Source organism: Ochotona princeps, chromosome X, assembly GCF_030435755.1.
Source record: "Ochotona princeps isolate mOchPri1 chromosome X, mOchPri1.hap1, whole genome shotgun sequence".
In the NCBI taxonomy this organism is placed as follows: domain Eukaryota; kingdom Metazoa; phylum Chordata; class Mammalia; order Lagomorpha; family Ochotonidae; genus Ochotona; species Ochotona princeps.
The window spans coordinates 46,444,892-46,464,531 of NC_080865.1; the positions used below are offsets into that span (position 1 = coordinate 46,444,892).

The 19,640-nt window shown below is 42.9% G+C and overlaps 1 pseudogene; it reads right to left on the minus strand.

The window, feature by feature from the left end:
* Positions 1-2,273: 2,273 nt before the first annotated feature.
* On the minus strand, positions 2,274-16,988 carry LOC101524652 (acylglycerol kinase, mitochondrial-like; annotated as a pseudogene).
* Between the last annotated feature and the right edge of the window lie 2,652 nt (positions 16,989-19,640).

Here is a 19,640-nt window from a genome sequence, read left to right on the forward strand (position 1 = left end):
TTGAGCTTTTATCTCTGGTTTCAGCATTAGAATCCTCAGATCATGCAGCTGCTCTGAGATGGGAAGCAGGGAAAAGTATACTCTGCCCAACTTAGTTTTCTCTGATTTTGATGATTGTAAGGAGTGGTTAGATTATTTTGTAGGTGGAGAAAAAAATAATCCTACTAGTATATGGTAAAATATCTGGCATTATGTGAAACTTGATCTTAAGTCCCGTAAATTTCAGGTCCCTTTCTTTCTCTTTCTATTACATTTGTGGCTGTATTCACTTTCTACAAACACTTTTCCTCTTTTTCTGTTCTAGAAAATAAGGGCCTTGGTTTGAATTTGGCTTCCCCTAATGCCCACAACAACAAAGTACCTCTATTGGATTAAATGTAACTTTTCCCCTGTTCAACTGACAGTAGTCCAGAGTGACCGGCCTTCTGTCTGGATCCTATGTTAGGAATTTAGGGACCAGGTGAGTACTCTTGGTCTTTGGTTAGGCTCTGAGGTGTTGGAATTGTAAATTGTTCAATCTGGCTTTCGGAGAATAGGAACAGGACAGTCACACATATGTGCTGATTAGAGCCTGGGTAGCTGATGTTACCAACTAACCAAGTAAGCCATATGATTAACTTAATCAAATATATGAAGTTATATTAAGATGTTTCTGTATACATATGGACATAAGTGTGTTCATTTTAACATACTGTAAACTTGATTCATAAAATAATCACTAATTTGAAATTCTCTTAAAATGTGAGCCCAGCGGTAGCTTTTTTGCCTGATACCTGTAGCAGGAACAAGTGATTTGTTCCAATTTGGCTTGTTTAAGCACTAGAATTACCTCACAGCTAGCCCCGGGGTCAAGGCTTTAAGCTCCCAGAGTTCTCATTTCCTTTCACAGAATCCTTGGTTTTGGTGCTAGTCGTGATGACTTGGGGAAAGGCCATCCAACTACATTAAAGGAGAAAACTGTTGCTTTCAAGATCAGAGTTTATAATATGTTCTTGGGGGAGCTGTACTAACTATACAGATATTCTACCTAGTATTTCTCTAATAGAGTTTGGATCCCCAGAGATCTATAGGAGAATTGAAAAGGGAGAGAGAGGGTGAATTATCACATCTTAATTTGAAATGTTGCAGCCCTCCTGAATTACGGTAGAAGGTGAATTCATACTTAGGTAATGGAGAGAAAAAGGTTAGATCTTTTAACTTTAAGACTGCACTGCAGAGAGATGCCACCTTGTAGTGCTTTCCTGTGCATCCCCATTCATTTCCTCTCTTACCTGCTTTCCAGTTCCTAAATGATACACAGGACAGTGCCTCACGCAACTCCAAATGTCTATTTTCCTTGTGCAGTTGTATAAACTTATGTCATATTTTCTATAATTGACATCAGATTCCTTATCTCTCTTTCTTGCCTTTCCTCATTTATTTTTCTCCCTGTCTTTTCAGGGCATATTTATCTTTACGTTTTCTATTTTTTTTTTTTTCAGGAAACGGTGCAGGGCGCAAACTGATATATCTCTGCTGGGTTTCTCTCCACTCTTCCTTGTTTTCCCAGACTTTTAAAGTTCTTTCTTATTGAAGTGGAGAAGACTAAATAGAGTCCTGAGGGAAAAAGAAGAGAACATATAATTAGATAGGGAATATGTCTTATGGAAGTAGGACTCGGAGAGAAGGTTAAGGAATTTTCAGTTATAACATTCACATATTAGCAATGAGCCCCATGGACTTAGAGATGAAAGGGACCTTGAAAATTCATGTTGTTTAATTTTTTTTTTTACTAAATTGAATTCTTGAGAGTATTTCATGTCTGATTCATTGCTGTGCCCCCAGCTATTTACTTTTTTTCTGGTTTGATTTGTTGGATAGATAAATGCAGCATAACCTCATATATAACAGATGCAGAAACAGACCAGAAAGAAAGAAATCACTCTCAAGGTCTATTAATTTTTAGTGTAATATCAAGAGGAATCACTTTCCCCCCTCCCGGACTGCAGTTATTTTACAGAAAATACTAACAACATTTTTGAAGGCTGGATAAATACTGTTATTCTACTGTTGCATTTGCACAAATACACTTATTCAGAAACAGGGATAGCAAGGAATTACCTTTGGTAATAGCTTTCAGAATCCTGGCAGCAATGAAAAGAAAAAAACACACTTGCTTTTGGGTTAAGGACAGAATGGGAACAAGACTGAATAAGAAGCAAAGCCCACACAGTAACAACAATCATGGAAGAGCCTAGAAATGGAAAAATGGTGGTTTGGAAGGCAGGCTCTTCTCATGGAATTCCTGGGAGGTCAGACAGAGCAGTGCTCACTGGACTGCAACCTGCAACATCTCCTCTCTTCCTGAAATCACAAAAGTGTAGTTTCCTGGGGAGCCACTTCACCGCCATGTGCATGCTTTCATGCTCCTTTAAAAGAGCCTCTTGTTCGTAAAGGCAGGTGCAGAGTTCATTGGCTGGCATGGAGGTAGCATGCAGCATGGGGCCTCTCACTGCTTTACTTCCTGCAGTTACAAAGTCTCCTTTGCTGACTGTGTTGGGCTCCATACATCTGCTCAGGAAGTCTGCCTTACCTGTAAGGTTCAGTTGGCTGTTCCATGTTTTGTAATGGACAGCTCACTGGTGGGCAGCTGTGCTTCTTTCCAGAACTCTGAGCTTACTTCTTTGGGAGAGGACATCCCGAGGTCATGCCCAGTGAGCCTTTGTAATATTCATGGAGGGCTCTCTCTGGCTTGCTTGGAGGTTTTCTGTAGGTCCTGTGTACCAAATGGAATCTTGAGGAGTTTGAAGCCACTGCTTAAGAGTTTTGAAAAGGTGGGTTGCTTTGATTTTTAGAGGTTCAAGATACTAGCAACTTAATAACTTTGACAAGCACATCTCTAATCCCCACCAAAGGACAGTCATAACAAGCATAGGTAACTCCTTTTTTTTTAAAATAAAAATTTTATTTTTTAAAGAGTTTTTTTTATTTGAAAGTCAGATACACAGAGAGGAGGAGAGACAGAAAGGAAAATCGTTCATCGTTGATTCACTCCCCAAGTAGCCGCAACGGCCAGAGCTGTGCCGATTTGAAGCGAGGAGTCTGGAACCTCTTCCAGGCCTTCCACACAGGTATAGGGTCCCAAGGTTTTGGGCTGTCCTTGACTGCTTTCCAAGGCCACAAGCAGGGAGCTGGATGGAGAGTGGGGCCACCAGGATTAGAACTGGCACCTATATGGGATCCCGGCATGCAAGGTGAGAACTTTAGTTGCTAGGCTACTGCACTGTGCCCAATAAAAATTTTATTTATTTAAGATTTACAGATAGGAGGAGAGACAGAGAAAAAGATCCAGCACCTGCTAGTTCACTCCCAGAGTTGCTTTAATGGACAGACTGAATCGATTCAAAGCCAGAAAGCAGGAACTTCTTCTGGGTTTCCTAAGCGGGTGCAAGGTCCTAAGGCTTTGGGCCATCCTCTGCTACTTCCCCAGGCTACAAGCAGGGAGTTGGATGGAAAAGGTGCAGCTGGGACATGAACTGCGGCTCATATGAGATGCCAGTGCTACAGGCAGGAGGATTAGCCTGTTGAGCCATCGCACTGGTCCCAGATTGTTGCTTTTCACCCCTGATCTGTAATGCATCAGGTGAGACTGTCTCTCCTTTCACGATGGCAAATGTGGCATCTGTGGTTTGTTGCACTTTGTTTCTACTTTTGGCAAAGAATATGGGACTCAAACTACTGATTTGTTCTAGTGGGCTGAATCCCATGGGAATTTTTTTGAAGGTAGTATTGTTCTTTTGTAGAACTCCAGTCACAGCCTCCTACAGTGTCCTGTCTCCTGCAGCCAAAATGATCACATGTGTACTTTCCAATAATGCCAGGAGTTTCTTGGCTTGTCCTTCGTATTCTGTTTTAATGATAGGCACATCCATTCAGAAAAATGTAAAACTGGGGCAGCATTTTTGTTTTCTTCAAATGAGTCTTGGTTTTGCCTTTGCAAGCTGCAGGATTGAGAGAAAGCATTGCTTTCTTCATTTGGGTGTTGGGAGGAATGAGTAGATTGCTAACCTGAGCTTCTTGACAGGCAGCTTTCTTTAGCAGATCATCATAGTGTCTTCCATAGAGCCAATGACCTTTCCCATGGCAGATGGAACAGCCCAGCTGTAGTTTTCTTCTGATGGTTTCCAAATGTTATAAAGAACAAGCCTTATTTCAGGGCTGGGAGTTTTCAATATTTAGGTAAGGATTTGCACAGCTGGTCCCTCTCACCAACAAATTGTATTCTAATAAATTTAACTATTTTTATTCATACTGTCAAGTTTGTTCACTCACAGTTATTTATAATTGAGTTATGATCCTGAAATTTGGAAGAACTTTGAAGAACTTTCCCACATCCAGTCTTGCTAGATTGTTGTCAAGTGCTATCTCAGGCAGTAATGGGCATAAATTTGAATGCAAAAACAGATTAATGCTTTTGTAAAAGATTATTTTATTTCTATTTGGAAGACAGATTTACAGAGAAGAGAGAGAGAAAGAGTTTCCATCCACTGGTTCACTGCTTAAGTGGCTGCAGCAGCCAGATCTAACCCATCTGGGGTCAGAAGTCAGGAGCTTCTTCTAGGTCTTCCATGTGGGTGCAGGGTGCCAAGATCTGAGCCATCCTGGCTTTCCCAGGCCATAAACGGGTAGCTGTACTGGAAGTGAAGCAACCAGGATGTCAACCAGCAGCCGTATAGGGTGTCAGCACCAGAGGTGGGAGTTTAGTCTACTACACCATGGTGCCAGCTCCCAGATTCATGGTTTTTTTGAATGATAGTTCTATAGCTTTTCTTCCTTGTAATTTGTTGATTCTTAAAAAAGGTTTGCTTATGCATTATCAGAAGTGCTTTTCGTAATATAATTTCCTTAAATGTGAATCCCTATACTGACTAGAGGCCGTCAACACTGGTCAGTTGATGCATAACCTAGATTTTGCTTTGGACTAAAATACACTAATATAAGTGAAGATTTGCCACCTCTGTCCTCCCGAACTCCAGGGAGCATAGAAGATGGTATTTGGTTCACAGAGCTAAGCTAGTACCTAGAAATATAATGGCTTGATTAGTTTCATCTTTTCTGATTTGAGGTATATATTTGTGGATTCATCCCAAATTCACTCTGTTAGTTTATGGATTTGTTAGTTTGCTTCCATTAAGTTGTGCCTAACAATGTATTTCCCATCTGAATTGGGTGAGAAATTGTGTGTCTGTGTGATGGGGGAAAGGAGGCTCGGTATTTAGTTACTGTTTGGGTGAATATTTCCTTTATAGAAGCTAGTAGAAACAGGGAAAAGGGTGGGGGAATATAGTACATTTCATAGGGTGAGTGAAGGAATATTTTGTGCTACTCACAAAAACAGCTTCACATCTCAACACAGGAGCTGGATTTAAGTATGTAGAAGCATCTTGAAAATTGTGTTGTTAGCTGTTTAACTTTGATTAGGGGATGCTCTTATTAGAGAATATTGGTCTTTTTCTTGTACCAAGATAAAATAGGCACCCTCCCTCCATGGAAATCATGCAAATTCCCATATTAATTTCCTAGGGAAACACACTGTGGATCTGGTAAGTTCGATTTCCAGGGTATTAGGCTAGAAATTTCCAGGTTACAATTTCAACAAGTAAAAACCAAAATTGTCATTATGACAAGTGCAAGTAGTAGCTCTAACAGTGTCTTTTTGTGCCTGAAATTAAAATGCCTTGTATTTCTCATGTTGAATTTGCAACTGCCAGTTTTTCACTTCCTTCCTGTTTGAAATAGGAAGTGCTGATAGCATTTGAAACAAGTAAGTGCTCCATGTTACAGAACTGTGACCTCTTTTCAGACTTTTGCATGATCTTAGGGTCCTATTAAACTAGGATGTGCAAGGGAAACAGCCAGTGGTCTTTAAAAAAAAAAAGGATAGAAATGGGATGGGACATGACCTGTCTGCCAAATGTGTGTCAGTAATTCTAAATTTGTCAGCACACTAAGGTTAGCTGTGAAGAAAATGAGGGAAGAAATGAAACAAACCGGGCCCGGCGGCGTGGCCTAGCGGCTAAAGTCCTCGCCTTGAAAGCCCCGGGATCCCATATGAGCGCCGGTTCTAATCCCGGCAGCTCCACTTCCCATCCAGCTCCCTGCTTGTGGCCTGGGAAAGCAGTTGAGGACGGCCCAAGGCTTTGGGACCCTGCACCCGCGTGGGAGACCCGGAAGAGGTTCCAGGTTCCCGGCTTCGGATTGGCGCGCATCGGCCCGTTGCGGCTCACTTGGGGAGTGAATCATCGGACGGAAGATCTTCCTCTCTGTCTCTCCTGTGTATATATCTGGCTGTAATAAAATGAATAAATCTTAAAAAAAAAAAAAAGAAATGAAACAAACCCTTCTTAATTTCTTTTATTTTAAAAAAGATGTATTTATTTTCATTTGGGAAGGCGGATGAGATTTATGGAGAGAAGGAGACAGAGAAAAATGTTTTCCATCTGCTGTTTGACTCCCCAAGTGGCCACAAAGCTGGAACTGAGCTGGTTTGAAACCAGGAATCAGGAATTTCTTCCAGGTCCTTCATGTGGCTGCAGCCACCCAGGGATTGAGCCGTCTTCCACTGCTTTCTCAGACCATAAGCAGGATGCTGAATCTTTTTTTTTTTTAAGTTTGTTATTCTTTTTTTTTTTTTTAAAGATTTTTATTGTTATCGGAAAGCCGGATATACAGAGAGGAGGAGAGACAGAGAGGAAGATCTTCCATCCGATGTTTCACTCCCCAAGTGAGCCGCAACGGGCTGGTGTGCGCCGATCCGATGCCGGGAACCAGGAACCTCTTCCAGGTCTCCCACGAGGGTGCAGGGTCCCAAAGCCTTGGGTCATCCTCAATTGCTTTCCCAGGCCACAAGCAGGGAGCTGGATGGGAAGTGGAGCTGCCGGGATTAGAACTGGCGCCCATATGGGATCCCGGTGCGTTCAAGGCGAGGACTTTTAGCCGCTAGGCCACACCGCCGGGCCCAAGGATGCTGAATCTTAATTGGAGCAGACGGGACACCAACCAGTGCCTGTATAGGATGCAGGATCTGAGGCAGAGTACTAGCCTATTATGTCATGGTGCCAGCTCCAATTATACACATCTATTTTTGAAAAAGATTTGTTTTATTTTTTTGAAAGGTGGTGTATTAGAGACACACAGAGAAAGATTTACTCCCAAATGACTACAATGGCTGGAACTGGGTCAGGGTAAATCTGGAAGCTTGGAATTCTGCCTTTGTCTCTTACATGGGTGGCAGGGCCCAAAGTACTTAGAGCATCTTCTTTCTTCCTAGGTGCATTAGCCCAGCCTGATTCTGCCCAGCACATACTCGGCCTTCACATAAACCAGTGGGAGCTGCAGTCTAGTTGGAGCGACCCACAATAACCCCCACCAGGCCCGCCCCCTACCCTGGTTTGCCAGTATGTGTAGCAGACTAGTCCAGCCTGTCCCCCATCCCATTTGGCTCTTGTACTTGTCAATGGGTATTGAAGCTTAGTTCCATCTAACCAGCTCAACTATCCAGCCCTCGTGGCTGTTGTTGAGTGCCTCTCTGTCTAGCCACCCCAGCCCCTGTCCTAGTTTTCATGCTCTCCCGAGGGAGTGGTAACCCAAGAGGGAGGAGCCCACGATTTCCCTTCTAGGCCACTCCCACTCCCAGATTATACACTCTCCAGATGGTTATGTAGTGTAGCTTCACAGAATTAGCCCCCAGTGCCAGCTTCTGCCAGCTGATGTTGCGGCTAAGCCCAAACAACCCTCACCCACTCTAAGTTTTATTTGCACCAGTGGGAACAATCAGCCCAGTCTTGCTTTTCCCTGATCTAGTCCATATGAGGCCCACAGGTGTTGTAGCCCTGCTTAGTCTGGTCTGCCCCCATCCCAGCTCACGCTCTCCAGTGGGAGTAGCTGTCCAGCAGGGGACCACTTCTTATTTCCCCTGCTGGCTCTGCCCCCTCCCTCCCTGGTCCTCATGCATCCTGGTTGGGTGCTGCGGTCACATCCTGTACAGGCAACCACACCTTGGCATTCTATATTGTGCACTGGTTTTTGTCGCAACAGAACCTGGCTCGACCCACACTCTGTTCTGGTGCTCAGATTTGCCAGTGGATGACGTGAACTGATTCAGCGGTCTGCCCCCGACCCATGCCAAATGTATGCCACTGGGAAACTTTCCATGGCCTATTCTGGGCTGTTTCCAATCATGCTTCTTGTGCTTATCTGCAGGGTCTGTGTCCTGCCAGAGGAGTTGCTCAGGCTCCTCCATCAGAACCCCTCCCAATGCCAGATTTAGTGCATACCAGGGGGTCCATGAGCCAGCCCTGCTCAGTCCACCTCCTATCCTAGCAGGAACAGTGGCTTTTCTTGACTGGTGTTCAACCCAATTTGACTCTTGCTGTTGGATGTTTCAGCTCAGCCATGGCTCCTCCATACCCACATACGGCTCACATATGGCTCAGTAGGGGCTGAGACCTAGCCTAGTCCATCCCACATCTACCCTGTCCTCCAGGACAGCAGAAGGTGTTGGGGTCTCACCCAGTCTGGTGTATCCAGTCCAAGTCCACACTCGTGCCAAGGGAGACTACAACTGCTTCCTGATCAGAATGCAGCCCCCATTTTAGGCCATGCGCCCATTTGTGGGAACCTCAACCCAGTTAGGGTGTCCCCTTAGCTCCCCAATCAGGCCTGTTCCCAGCCATAGATCACGCGCATGCCAGTGGTTGCTCTGACTCAGCTTGGCTCAGCCCCTCACCTGTCCCAGCCTCTGCCTTAGACACTGTGGCTTAGCGTCCCTGGCTTACGCAGACCAGTAGGTGCAAGAGCCTAGCTCAGAATGACCTATGCTCCATCCTGCTTTCTGGTTTTGTTTGTGGGCTAAGGTTTGCTCAGTCTTGCCTGGTACACCCTGTTCCGTTACCAACCCACACATTAGCCAGCCGTTGAAGCTACTTTGCCTTGCTTGTCCGACCCCCAGGTCTGGACCACATGTTCACCTGCGGGAGCTATGACTCGCCAGGAGAGTTTCCCAAGTTCCTCCACTTGATCCAATCCCAGACCCAGTTCTCATACATGCCAGTGGGTGTTAGGCCAGTGCCTGGCTCAGTCTGGCCTCCCATTTGGCCTTGTATGAGCTGGTGAATGTTGCAGCCCAGCCCACCCCACACCCTATTCAGGATGCACATTCGGGTGCTGCTGCCTTGACCAGTCCAGACTGTTGTGAGTTCCTTTACCTGTGATTAATGGCAAGCTCCTTGGTCACACCTAGCTTAGTCCATCACCACCCCAACTCTTGAGCTAACCAATGGGGCTAGATTATCCACAGGTTGTGGCCCACACATCCCCCCACAGAATCTACTTTCGGATATGGTTCTCTGGCATGCTAGTTAATGTTATGGCCCTGCCTAATATGACCTGTCTGCTGATCCACCATCATGTCAGGTAATAGGATTTCCTGCTGGACAAGTCCCGAGCCTTAGCTTTTGCATGAACTGGTGTTCAGTGCTCAGCATTTGTTCAGTGATTACAAGATCTTCAAAGGAAGAGTTAATGTCATTGGGCATCTTTAGGATTGACTCACGTCCCAGAAGCACTGTGGGTTCAACCTGGAGCTACCTAAGCAGTGATTCAAAGAACCAAAACCCCAGAGCTCCCCGTTCGGGTGGCCAGCAGGCGGAGCCTGGCGCCAAATGGTGCACTGGCCTGGGGACAGCTCACCACACGCACATGGTGACTGGTGTGTGGGATCCAGGCATGAGACTCCCCATCCTGAGGCCCCCCAGCAGCTGGGAGGCTGCTGGAAGTTTAAACCCCCAGGCCCAAGGTCGTGCCCCTCCCCAATCCCATTCACCGCCCTATGAGGGCGGTGGGTGGGCCCTGGACCTACCCAGTCACGGAGACTTCCCCCCTCGGTGTACTCACCCCAAAGGGAGCAGCCCCCGAACCCAGGCAGCCCGGGGACAGCTCACCACACGCACATGGTGGCTGGTGTATGGGATCCAGGCATGAGACGCCCTGTCCTGAGGCCCCCCAGCAGCTGGGAGGCTGCTGGAAGGTTAAACCCCCAGGCCCAAGGTCGTGCCCCTCCCCAATCCCATTCACTGCCCAATGAGGGTGGTGGGTGGGCCCCAAACCTACCCAGTCACGGAGACTTCTCCCCTTGGTGTACTCACCCCAAAGGGAGCAGTTTCATATGCCCTGAGATATTCCTTATCTCTTCCCCAATTCCCTACGCCTTCATTGGATTCCCCTGTTATTACTATAGCATAATTCTTCATAAAAAGTTTTATGTCCATCATTGCAGGCATGGACAATGGCAGAGAGTCCAGCATCCTATTGTCAAGATACAGTAAACAGTTTCATTGTAAGTCCATATTTGTCTGGAAGTAGAGATGCATACTACATTGTATCCTCACATCTGGATATGATAGTCTCCATTACACAATTACTGTACATCCCCTTAAATGAAAAGCCACAATACTACACATGTCACTGAGAATAACTCTCCATTATAGCAGTTAGCTTAGAATTCAAGTCATGATCATTAAATTTTTTTTCTGAACAGAGTACTTTGCTTCTGTGAGATAATAAAATATTACGAAGTAATAACGTTGTTAATAAAAATCTTCCTGATCTCACCACAGTGAATTAATCCATTCTTAACATCTAAACATGCAACTGTTTATGCATTTTACTTTACATATATATGCTTTGTCATATTAATTCACAATAGAATTACTTTATATATATTGCTTTGCCAACTGTTATTTTATTTGTATTATTATTTCTCTTTCCATATCAGTAAACATTATCTCTCTTAAGGTTTATTTTTTACAAAAAATTAAATTAAGATTTTACAATGAGGTAATTGCAGATTTACATACAATTGTATGAAATAATACAGGTATATGCTATGTAACATTTACCACATTTTCTCCAATGATAATATCATGAAAAACTAAACAATATGATTACCAGGATATTGGCATTGATATAGTAAAATACAGAAGACTACCGTTACTCACAAATTTATGCTGTCTGTTTAAAGCCACATCCCTTTTAGATCTCAAGCAACCATTGAGCCCAGGAAATCAGTAATCACTTCTTCATTTCTGCTACTTTTTAATTTCAAGAATGCTATATAAATGAAATAAGATAGTATATAATCTTTTGGGGTTTTCCTTTTATGCATAGTTTCTTGGAACTTAATCCAAGTTGTTTCATTTATAAACAGATTAATATTTTGTTTCTGAATATTTTGAAGTGCCCCTCAAAAGCCAGCTATTGAGGGACAATTTGGAGGTCTCAACGTTTTGTTCTCATGAACAAAAGTGGGTATTTTTCTGGGATAAATGTCTCAAAGTCCATTCAGTTGTATGAAAACTGAATGCTGAGTTCAGTAAGAAATTTCCATTGTACTGGTCAGAGCGGTCATGTCATTTTACATTATCACCAACTATGATTCTTTGCGTTGTCATCAATATTCATTGTCACTGTTTTTATGTTATCACTATGATATACGATAACATTTTACTATTCTTTAATGGTTTCTTTCATGCTTTTAAAATTTTTGTTTATTTGAGAGGTAAAGAGATGACACAGATTCAGAAACAGAGAGAGCAAAAGAGAGACAGAGCTCCCATCAGCTGGGTCACTCCTTGAAGACCTACAATGGCTGGCGCTAGGCTAGCTATTTTAAATACAGTGAGGAAGAATCTCATTGCAGTTTTGACTTGCACAATTCTGATGATGAGTAATACCATATATATTTTTTTCATAAACTTATAGGCAATTTGTATGTCTTCTCTGAAAAAAATGTTAATCTAGATCCGTTGGAAAGGTTTTAATTAAGTTATTGTTTTTTTTTTTTTTTTTTGCTAAGGACTTCGTGGAATAATTATGTAATGGCTTGCAAATATTCTCTGCCATTCATTAGCTTGTGTTTTCCATTTGATAGATTATTTCATCTCTTATGCAGTAAGTTTAAGGTCATTGTAGCCCAATTTGTTTATTTTTATTTTATTATGTGTGCCTCTGGTGTCATATCCAAAAATTTGATGCTAAGGCTAATAAAAATGTATCTTCTCCCATTTTCTTCGAGGAGTGTTAAGATTTCAAAGGTTACATTTTAGTCTTAAAAAATTTTGTGTAATTTTTATACATGGTGTGAAAATAAAGTTCAATTTAATTTTTTTTGCATGTGAATATTAAGCTACCTTAGCACCATTTACTAAAAATGCTTTCATTCTCCTATTGTGTTCTCTTGGCACCCTTGTCAAAGAATTGTTTGCTATATATACTTTGTATATTGTTTTGATTATTATAGCTTTGCAATACAACTTGAAATCAGGGATTGTTGTGCTTCTAGCTTTTCTCTTTCACAAGATTGTTTTGGTTGTTCAGTATTTTGTACCTCCTTAGGAACATTAAGATTATATTGTAATGTTTCTTCGAAAATTTTTCTTGGTATTGTGAACATTTTAATCATATTAATTCTTATCCATGGACATGATATATCTTTCCATTTAATTGTGTCTTCTTCAGTTTCTTTTATCAGTGTTACAGTTTCCCATTTAGGTTTTTCATCTGCTTGGTTAAATCTATTTCAAAGTGTTTCTTTTTCTTTTATTTTCAGGCTACTGAAAATGGGATGGTTTTCTTAATTTCTTTTTAGGAGAGTTTATTGTTAGTGCGTAGAAATACAGCTGATCTTTGTTTTATGTTTAATTCTACAACTTTACTGAATATATTTACCAGTTCTGAGAGTTCCTTTATGAAGTATTCATTATTTTTTCCTATGTAAAATGCAACCCATAAACAGAGGCATATTAATTTCTTTCTAGTTTGAATGTCTGTATTTGTTGAGCAATTTTTCTGCCTAGTAACTACAGTATTTTGTTGTATAGAAGTGTTGAGAGGCCCCGATGCGGTAGCCTAGCAGCTAGGGTACTTGTCTTGAATTCTCTGGGATTCCATATGGGTGCCGGTTCTAATCCTGGCGGCCCTGCTTTCCATCCAGCTCCCTGCTTGTGGCCTGGGAAAGCAGTCAAGGATGGCCCAAAGCCTTGGGACCTGTACCCGTGTGGAAGGCCTGGAAGTCAAGGATGGCCCAAAGCCTTGGGACCCTGCACCCGTGTGGAAGGCCTGGAAGTCAAGGATGGCCCAAAGCCTTGGGATCCTGCACCTGTGTGGGAGAGCCAGAGGAGGTTCCTGGATCCTGGCTCTGGATTGACTCAGCTCCAGCCGTTGTGGTCACTTGGGGAGTGAATAATTGAATGGAAGATTTTCCTCTCTGTCTCTCCTCCTCTCTGTATATCTGACTTTGCAATAAAAATAAATTTAAAAAAAAGTATTGAGAATGGATAGCCTTGTCTTTCTCCTGACCTTTTTTTGTCACCATTGGATATGATGCTAGCTGTGGGACTGTCATATATGACCGTTGCCTGGTATTAGTATGATTACTTTTACCTATTAAAATAATGCCTGCTTTCACTACTGCTTGGACTATTCAAGGCATCTTTCAATCCATATAAATTTGAGGACTCAATTTTCCAATTTATTCAAAAAGAATAGTTCAAAATTTAATAAAGCTTCATTGAATTTATAGTTTGCTTTGGACATTATAGGCACATGAAATTATTCTATTTTATTTTGGTTTTTCATTTTCTTCAGTAATGTGTTAGAAATATAGAAGTATCTTAATACCTTGATTAAACTTATTTGTAGTTTTTTTATGTTATTACAAATCAGTTGTTTCCTCAATTTGTCTTTTGTAACAGACACTATTTGTATAAGGAACCAGTGAAATTTTGTGTCTTGATCATTTATTTTATTTCTTTGAGGAATTTTGTTTATTAACTTTAAAACATTTTTGTTGATTCTTTGGAATTCTTATTGCAAATCAGGATATTTTTGTTTGCTTCCAATTTGAATGCTTCTTATTTCTTTCTCTAGCCTAACCATTCTGGCTTAAATCTACAGAATGATACTGAAAAGCAGTAGTGAAAGCAGACCTCTTTCTTCTGTTCCTGATTTTGGGAGGGAGATCTTTCGGTCTTCCAGTAAGTACGATCATGTTTGTGGGTTTTTTTTTTTTTAAATTTATTTTATTTTATTGTATAGTTGTTGACAATCTTTACATAGTTAATTGTGGTTAAAAAAAAAAGGTTCAGGGGGTATAGGGAAGTGGGTAATACTATTATGTCCATATTGTTTCCATCGTGTATCTGAGGTAAAGGGGGATATTGAGGGAGAAGCCCCACCCGGTTTCCTGCCCACCCCAAGTCCCTGATGTGGGGCATGCTCTGAGATATTTGCTCAAGTGGTTTTAATAGCTCTCCAGTTAAGAATCTCTGCCAGTTTCACTCGATGAGGTCGTCCACTGATTGATATGGTCCATCATAAAGTCTCTGATTGCCCCATATTTCGCTGCCAACATATAGCTTAGATGAATGATTGACCTGTTCTGTCTTCTGTCTTTTCTTGGCTAGAGTTCTGAGTCCAGCAGTTCGATTGGGGAGATCTCCAAAGAAACTTTGAGGTATTCCCAGACTAGATTCTTGTATGTTCTAGCAAGCACAGGGCCCGGCAGTCCATCACCCCGATCAGCTGGTGGTTTCAATTGCTGGGTTGTTTCTGTTTTCAGTCCCGAGTTGCACTGGAACCAATGGGTGTTGCAGTCTAGTCTGGTTTTGCCCAGCACATACTCGGCCCAGTGGGAGCTGCAGCCTAGTCGGAGCGACCCACAATAACTCCCACCAGACCGCCCCCTACCCTGGCTTGCCAGTATGTGTAGCAGTAGACCAGTCTGTCCCACATCCCATTTGGCTCTTGTACTTGTCAATGGGTATTAAAGCTTAGTTCCATTTAACCAACTCAACCATCCAGCCCTCACGGATGTTGTTGAGTGCCTCTCTGTCTAGCCATCCCAGCCCCTGTCCTAGTTTTCATGCTCTCCCGTGGGAGTGGTAACCCAAGAGGGGGGAACCCACTATTTCCCTCCCAGGTCTCTCTCAATCCCGGTTGATGCACTCTTCGGGTGGTTCTGTGGTTTGACTTGACAGAATTAGCCCCCAGTGCCAGCTTCTGCCAGCTGATGTTGTGGCTAAGCCCAAACAACCCTCACCCATTCTAATTTATGCTTGCACCAGTAGGAATAGTCAGCCTATCCTGGCTTTTCCCTGATCTAGTCCACATGCGGCGCACAGGTGGTGTAGCCCTGCTTAGTCTGGTCTGTCCCCATCCCAGCCCACGCTCTCCAGTGGGAGTAGCTGTCCGGCGAGGGGACCAGCCCCTTAATCCCCCTGCCAGCTCTGCCCCCTCCATTCCTGGTTCTCACACGTGCTGATTGGGTGCTGCGGTCACATCCAGTACAGGCAACTACGCCCTGGCATTCCATATTGTGCACTGGGCTTTGTCGCCACCAAACTCGGCTCAACCCACACACTCTGTTCTGGTGATCAGATTTGCCAGTGGATGACATGAACTGATGATTCAGCCTGGTCTGCCCCTGACCCATGCCAAATGTGTGCCACTGGGAACTTTCCATGGCCTATTCTGGGCTGTTTCCTATCATGCTTCTTGTGCTTACCTGCAGGGACTGTGTCCTGCCAGAGGAGTTGCCCAGGCTCCTCCATCAGAACCCCTCCCAATGCCAGATTTTGGGCATGCCAGGGGGTCCATGAGCCAACCCTATTCAGTTCACCTCCTATCCTAGCAGGAAGAGTGGGTTTTCTTGGCTGGCTTTCACCCCATTCTGGTTCTTGTTGTTGGATGTTTCAGCCCAGCCATGGCTTGTCCATACCCACATACAGCTCACACATGGCTCAGTAGGGGGTTGAGACCCAGCCTAGTCCATCCCACATCCATCCTGGTTCTCCAGGACAGCAGATGGTGCATCCAATCCCAGCCCACACTAGTGCCAAGGGAGACTACAACTGTTTCCTAGATAGAACGCAGCCCCCATTCCAGCACACGCGCCCCTTGGTGGGAACCTCAACCCAGTTAGGGTGTCCCCTTACCTTCCCATTTGGGCCTGTTCCTAGCCGTAAATCACGCGCATGCCCGTGGTTGCTCTGAGGACCAGTCGGTGCAAGAACCTAGCTCGGTATGACCTGTGCTCCATGCTGGTTTCTGGTTTTGTTTGTGGGCTAAGGTTTGCTCAGTCCTGCCCAGTACATCCCGTTCCATTACCAATTTACACATCTTGGAGCTACTATGCCCTGCTTGTCCGACCCCCAGATCTGGACCACGTGTTCACCAGTGAGAGCTATGACTCGCCAGGGGAGTTTCCCAAGTTCCTCCACTTGATCCACTCCCAGACCCAGTTCTCATACATGCCAGTTGGTTTTAGGCCAGTGCCCGGTGTACTCTGGCCTCCCATTTGGCCTTGTATGAGCTGGTGAATGTTGCAGCCTGGCCCACCCCACAGCCTATTCAGGATGCACATTTGGGTGCTGCTGCCTTGCCCAGTCCAGTCTGTCGCGGGTCCCTTTACCTGTGATTGATGGCAAGCTCCTTGGTCACACCTAGCTTAGTCCATAACCACCCAAACTTTTAGGTTTAGCAGTGGGGCTAAACTTTCTACAGGGTGTGGCCCACACATCCTGCACAGAATCCACCCCAGGATAAGGTTCTAGAGTGCTAGTTGATATTATGGCCCTGCCTAATGTGACCAGTCTCCTGAACCATCATCATGTCAGGCAAAACAATATTCTGCTAGACAAGCCTGAACTTATCTTTTGCATGATAGGTGTTCACAGCTCAGCATTGTTAAGTGATTACAAGTTCTTCAAAGGAAGAGCTACTGGCATTGGTAATCTTTAGGATTGACTCAGATCCCAGAAACCGTGGGGTCAGCCTGGAGCTACCAAAGTAGCGATTCCGACAACCAATACCCCAGAGCTCCCCGTCTGGGCGCCCAGCAGGCACAGCCTGGCACCAAATGGCACACTGGCCACCCGGGAGCAGCTCACCATGGACACATGGCGGCTGGGATCGGGATCCGAGGAAGACGCTCCCTCCTGCAGCCCCTAGCAGCCTTCTGGCTGCTGGAAGTTTAAACCCGCAGGCCCAAGGTTGCGCCCCACCCCAATCCCATCCACTGCCCAATGAGGGCGGTGGGTGGGCCCAGACTCCCCCAGTCCCGGAGACTCCCCCCCTCCCTCGGTGTACTCACCCAAAAGGAACTAGTCCCCGAATCCAGGTGGGCCCGGGCCCAGCTCAGCATGAGCACATGTTGGCTGGGATCGGGATCCAAGGAAGACACTCCCTCCTGCAGCCCCCTGTGGGTTTTTAATAAATGCTTTTTTGCTATGATCTGAAAGTACTGCTTAATTTCTAATTTTCTGCATCACTGAGTGCTTCCCTTTTTTCATTCTACTTACATGGTGTATTACATCGCTTGACTTTCATATGTTGAATGCTCCTTGGATAAATTCTACTAGAATATGTTACATAACTCTTTATTTGCTACTGAACTTTGTTTATTCATATTTCATTGAAGATATTTACATCTACAGGAGACCTTCAAAAAGTTCATGAAAAAATTATGCATGGTTTAAAAAAAAACGGATATCAAAATAAATTTAATCTTATTTCCTTATGAATGTTTTGAAGCCTCTGATATTTTTCCAAGGAATATGTATATGCAATTCTAAAAATGTCTTTATCTGGTTTGGATATCAAGGTCATGCTGGCTTCTCAGTATAAGAAAATGCTTTTTCTTCTATTTTTGAAAGAATTTTAGAAATTTTAAGGATAATTCTTTGAATGTTAGAATTAACCTATGAAGCCAATTAGTTCTGAGCTTTTATTTGTTGGGAGTTGTTTTGAAAAACTTACTAATTTAATCTCTTTATTTGTTATAGGCTTGTTTATAATTTAAAAATTTCTCCTTGAGTTGGGTTTGGTAATTTGAGTGTTTTTAGGAATTTGTTAATTTAATCCATGCTATCCAATTATTAGCATTCCATTTTTTATAGTATTATTTGTAATTCTTCCCATTTCCATAAGGCCAGTGTAATGTCCCACTTTTATTTCTGGTATTAGGTATTTGCACTCTTTTTTTTTCCCTTTCAGTCAGGCAAAATGTTTGCTCAGTTTTGTTGAAGTGAAAAATATTTTCAGATTTCACATGTACGTGAGATATTTTTTCTTAAAATTTTTTAAAATTGAAAATTTACATATTTAACGTGATTTAATATTCATGTATAGATAGTGTAATGATGACCATAATCAAATTAATGATCACATTTTTCACCACTCATGCTGAACTCTTTCATCTTATAGCTGAAAATTTGTACTCTGACCAACAACCCTCCATTTCACCCAGCCCCAAGCACCTGATAACCATCATTTCACTCTATGGAAGCCTTTTGAGCTTCCATACATAAATAAGATTATTCAGTGTTTGTGCTTCTCTGCTTGGCTTATTTCATTTAGTATAGTGTCCTCCAGGTCCATCCATGTTGAAATTGTCAGGGTTTCCTTTTCATGGTTGAATAATATTCTGCTTTGTGTGTATATACATTTATGACTGTGGGTAAGACTTTACTTCCTAGTCATATTGAGCCTACAGAGCATCCAACAGTGAAAGATCAGGCTCCTCTCAGGTCATTTCTGAATATATATATATATATATATATATATATATATATATATATATATATATAATTTGATGCTAGTTTTATGGCATAGTGGGTTAAGCCATTGCTTGCAACATGGGCATGTCAGAGTGTCACTGCAAGTCCTGACTCAGCTTCTGATCCAATTCCCTGATAATGTACATGGGAAAACAGTGGAGGATGGTCTAAGTGGAAGATGGTTCAAGATTTAGGCTCCAACTTGGCCTAGATCTGGGTGTTGGGGCCTTTGGGAGACATGAATCAGAAAACAAAAGATTTTTCTGTTTCTCCTTCTCTCTCTGTTGCTCTTTCTTTTAAATAAATCAATAAATCTTTAAAAAGAAAATCTAATGATATCTATTCTGCAGGGTCTTTTCTAGTATTCTAATTTCCCTTTTGAACTTCCTGGTCTTGCTTTTCCTCCTTGACTTTATATGTTCTCTTATGTCTTCACCACAATTTTCTAAAAATATTTGATTTTGAAGGTTATTTTTAAGATTTGCTTTATTTATTTTAATAACAGTGTTGTAGAGAAGGGGAGACAGACAGTGAGATCTTCCATCTGCTGGTTCACTCACTGAATAGTAGCTGGAACTGTGGCAGGCAGAAACCAGGAGCCGGGAGCGTTCTCACCGTCTCTCATGTTGGTGCAGAGATGCATTTAAACCATTTCCTAGGCAAATCAATAGAGAGCTGGACTGGAAGCAGACTAGCCTGGACTGAAACTGGCACTCAGATGCGATGTAGGTATCCCACTGTGTCACAATGCCAACCTCCAACTGCAATTTTTCTGTTACAGGTTGCTGTGGGTTTAAATTTGCCATATACAAGTGTTACATCATTTTTATACTTTCTGGATAGTCTTGGCTTTAAATTCCAGAAGAACTCTGGAATAATTTTGTTAAATCTGTATCCTCTCCAAAATATATATTTCTGATTTTAATAAAATTTTCATCAAAATTATAAATGACTTTGCTGAGAATTGATACCATTATAATATGTTTT